Raw genomic sequence first — 5,447 nt, forward strand, 5'->3', positions numbered from 1 at the left:
AAAAAGACGGGGAAATGGCCAGATATATCTGTTTCTTAAAATAAGTTGGGTAGCTTTGGACGGCGGGTAACTTCGGACACTTGATGTACAGCTTAAAATAAAGAAACTATGTGATTTTAAATACTATGTTATATAAATAAAAACAATATTTGAGAGAAAATATAGCATATGCAAATTATCTATCATAATATGCCGAAGGGAGTGCAATATATTGTTCCCATCACCAGACGAGCGATGTATCTTCATATTTGATTCATATATTAACAAATCTAATATTTATGTAAACTAATAACTTTTTATTGATTAAAGATACATTTTTATTAAAAAAAAAAAATTTTAATATTTTAATTCACTGGTTTTAAAACTAGTATTTGTGAATGAGGTATGATCGGGTGGTTTTGGGAACATGTTTGTAGGGTGGTTCCATACAACTTAATCCATTTACATATTTAAAATGAGCAACTTTTTTATATAAATAATAATGTATTTAATATAATAAAAAAAACCCATGAAAATCATTTAGTTCTAATTAAAAAGACTTAAGATTTGAAAAAAGTATTTTTAAAGTGTATATTTTCATTAGTAAAAAGCTAATGTTTATATTTCTAAATGATGACATATTCATTCCCTTTCCTTATATATCAGTGGCGATTTTTTAAGGTAATTTTTTTTTAAATGTGTTGAGAACATTCCAATGGTAATTAATTGTATATAACATTTGTGTCACAAGGGTAAAAAAGAGGTAAAATCATAGTTAAACTATGTGTCCGGGGAGGGGCTTAGGGGGACTATACCCCTGGTCCCCGCAATTTTAGGGGCCCCGAAATAGTTTTGAGGGCCTTTAGTTTTTTTTTTAAAGTCACTTTTTTACGCTGCTTTTACCTTAGCATTGTCCACCTAAATGTTGTCCACCTAAATGTTGTCCACCTAAATGTTGTCCACCTAAATGTTGTCCACCTAAATGTTATCCACCTAAATGTTGTCCACCTAAATGTTGTCCACCTTAGCATTGTCCACCTAAATGTTGTCCGCCTAAATGTTGTCCACCTAAATGTTACCTGCTTTTACCCCACCTAAATGTTGGGAATCTATTTTTCAAAATATAATTTCTATTATCTTAGGCTTTATAAAAATATTTATTGTTTCTGAGTTAAATCAATGAATGCTTTAAATGTTAAGAAGTTGTTTAGTCAGGCATTATTAATAATGCCTGACTAAACAACTTCTTAACATTTCGAGCATACGAAATGTTAAGAAGTTCTTAGCATTTCAAGCAATTTGTAACCCCCTCAAATTTAGGGAGTTAAAATTTTATATGGTCATAATTTTTGAACGCTTAGAGATTATACTATGAAACTTAAAATATATTGATGAATATAGTCTAGTTAAGAATAGTATAAAAAATATTTTATCAACTTGTCTCACGTTTGGAGCAGAAGGGGCGAAGATTTTGGGGTTTTTTTGTTTCTAGGATCCAATCATCGCAATTTTTTACAAAGCATCCTTATTTGACATAAGTATAAACATATAAATGTTTCGAGTTTGGTCCATGTCTGGAAGTTAGCTATTTCGAAGACCAAAAAATGCTAGACTCCTACTCTTGGTTCCCTAGATTATTATTACAGTAAATACGTAAAGCTTGAAAACCAGTTAGATGTTCTTGATTGTGATATTGATGATCAATAAAACTTGATTTATTTTCAGTAAACGAATGCTTAAGAAAGTTTCAAGTAATGAAGAGAGCTCTGGAGAAAAAATTGTTAGAGAAAAATTATAAGCTTGGTAGAATCTTTGGAGAAAAGTTTATTGGTTATATTGATTCTGCTATTATGGAATTCAAGACGTCTTATGCTAATTTAATGGAATATATTAATCATAACCTCCATTTTTTGAATTACAAGAGTCATCTACTTACGATGTGTAAAAATGGTTGAGTCATTTGGACACTATATAAATTAGAAGAACTATGCGTAATCTTTACGGGAATCGGAAAACCCAACAAATTACTGAAAACTCTGCAACTACCGAAAGCACAAAGAAAAGTCCCAACAAATTACCACAAAACATCAAAACATCAAACCATTTAGTTCAATTTAAAATACTACAAAAATTATGGTTTTTAGTACGAATCATGCTACATTTTGATCCAAAAATGAAGAAATTAAAACTATTATTTAAGAATTCTGATTATTGTTCTTAAGATTATAGATTTGTTGTGGGGTTTTAGCTAATCTGACCAATATCAGTTTCAATAAAATCAGTACTAATTATAAACAGAAAAAAATTTATTCTAAAAGACTGCTTTAATAATAATGTCTATTTTAAAGGTAATGTTAATCTGCACATATTTCAGAAAAAGAGAACGTAAAGAACTTGTTTTAAAATGATATTAATTATAACATCGTATATATCTATTTCATTAAATTAAAGTTATTAACAATTATTTATTTATCACGTTTAATTTTAGCGGCTCTTGGTAACAATGGTCTTTTTCAAGTGTCCACGTTCTTTGTTTTGTTTATTAAATATTGTTAAAGTTTTACTATTTTTAATTAATTTTCTACCTGTAATTTTATTTTTTGTATTTGAATAAATATTGTGATAAAGAAAAAAATTACTTTGAAAATATTTAAGTTTACCATGGAAAGTTCATATTGCAATAAACTATATTGCACCATTTCTAAAAAGTACGAATGCTGATAAGGGACTTGGAATTTACTCAGAACAAGCAGGTTAATCTATCACGAGTATAAAAAGATATGAGTGATTAAGGAGATGACAAAACCACTCTGACTATGCTAAGTCAAGTGTTTTTAAATTTTCAATATTTAATAGTTATTATTGAAGTTAATATATTGTTAATACATGTTTATTAAAGTTATTATATTGTTGACTCGCAATAAAACTGTTGTTACTAAACTATTAAGTATCGATAAAATTTTTATTTATGTATTTTAAAGTTTAGTCTAGATATTTGTTCACATGAGGGGTCGTCTATAAAGTACGTACGCTTTTTTTTCGTTGAATCCCCCCCCCCCCCCGCGCACTTTGCAACACGCTTTTTTGAGTATCCTCCACCTCCCTAAAAGTACCTACGCTTTTAACCTAATTATGTAACATTTTATGATATTTTATTTAGAGTCTCCTTTCATATATAATCAACCCACTGCCCTCCTATCTCATATACGCCAACTGCAGACCCCCTCTTCCCCTCCGAGCGTACGTACTTTATGGACGATCCCTTACATGGCACAGTGGGCCAGTGACTGGACAAAAGTATAAAAACCAAAATCAGAATTTTGATGCCTAAATGATGTCGAACCTATGTAAAGACATTATAAAACAATTTAAAACCGTTTATATACACTTAAAGTTTTAATGAATATACTAATGCTGTGGTTGAAGTAGACGCGAATGTAAATTAGAAAAAAAAAATTAAAAAGAGAAAAATGTCGTTTAAAAAATCGATGGAAATAAATAAAATTTACATAAAATATTGCGCTTTTTAAAATATTATATTATAACTCTATATATTATATCTAGATTTTTAAAGTTGTTAGACTAAAATTGGCATGTAATTAACATATTTATAGCAAATTTAAATATGCTTAATTTGTTATATTTTAATGTCTAACTTTTGCTTTTAATTGACAATATATTTTTTTTATTGCTACATCTTGCTTTTATACTCAGATATTTTAAAGCTTATATATGTTTGCTTTAATAATTTCATAAATCTGGCTGCCACTTTGGTTTTCTTTTACGTTTGAACTCTTTTACCTAACCAAAAATCTGTAATTGCGCTCAAAAATTTTTATTTGCACAAAGTTTTAAAAAACGTGGAAAACATATAATACGGTCTTAGTCATACAAAACGTATTACTGAACAATAATATATATATATATATATATATATATATATATATATATATATATATATATATATATATATATATATACCCTAATTTAAATTTTATTTATTTGGCGCTTGTCAAACCAAATTGATTTAATAATCTATTTCGGTTGCTTTGGTTGTGGCAATTCATTTTAGATGTTGAAATGCTGTTTTTATTAAGGCTTCATGAGTGTCACAAGAAGCAAAATTCACTAATTTATTTGACTCGACAGTCTTTCGTTTATTTACTTTGATTATGTTAAGAGATGGATTCAAAGTAAACTAACAGGTGCAAGGTTTATTATAAAGAATTCAGCTTGGCTTGAAAATGATTTTAATATCACATTAATGAAGGATAGTAAAAATAAACAACTCGGCAGACCTACATTATCATTTCAAGAATCATCATTAAAAACAAAGAAAAGTTGCAACTTTGTCAACTTCGAATTCTTGTGAATTAATGTTTGCTAAGCTTGTACTACTTGTAGATTACATTGTCAAAGATTTTTGATGATTGTGAATGCATGGGAACAATATAAACATACAAATTTTAAAAATTCTGTAGACGTTTGAAAAATCTGCTTATTAGAAAAACTAATTAATTAAGCTAGAATACAATTTTTTTCTACAAGAAAACAAGTTTATCTAGCAACGTGTAATAGCACGTGTAATAACACTTGTTAATCATACTAAACTTAGATAAGTTTTGCTTTTCACAAGCAAGGATCTCATAATAAAACAGGTGCTAAAAAGTGTACATAGTTGCTGCTAAGCAAAATTAGGTATCCATAGCAACTAAATAAAAAATATATTCACGTTTTTAAAAAGCGCGACCTCATATTGGTACTTATGTAAAATTTGGTAAACATAGCACTCGTAAAAATATCTGCAAATACCAAAACTAGATTTTTGCTATCCGAAATTTAGTATCCATAGTAACGAATTAAAAAAATAACACCTTCATAAGAAGCGCAGACATCACATTACTACCCATCTTAATTTTAGTCAATATAGCCCTACTATTAAATTAGTTATGAATTTTGTCCAGTAAAAGTGAATTCTGGCCCACTGTGCATGGCCGTCGACACCGGGTTTTGAAGCGGAGGGGTGCAATCGTTTATTTTTAAAAAGTCGTCTAAATCTAGAATTTTTTTTTTTTTAAAAAAAAAGGTCCTTCAGAAAAAAAGTGTTGGAGGTGAGAAGCAAATGCCTCCTGCCCCCCTCCCCTGGTGTCGTCGGCCCTGCATTAAATGCATTTATTACATTTTGTTGTTGTTTTTATACCTACACTTTTTTGCTGTTATCTATTGGTGAATATATGTTCAAACACTTTATAATGCTTTTATAATGTTGGTATAAACAAGTACAGAGTATAATTAGGCTGAGGCATTGATATATATATATATATATATATATATATATATATATATATATATATATATATATATATATATATATATATATATATATATATATAAATAAACATAAAAAAAGGAAACTTAAGTATGTATCCCGCGCACATTTTGGTTTGAAATAGTACCACTTTTCACTG

The sequence above is a fragment of the Hydra vulgaris genome, chromosome 12 (assembly GCF_038396675.1).
Source record: "Hydra vulgaris chromosome 12, alternate assembly HydraT2T_AEP".
Taxonomy (NCBI): domain Eukaryota; kingdom Metazoa; phylum Cnidaria; class Hydrozoa; order Anthoathecata; family Hydridae; genus Hydra; species Hydra vulgaris.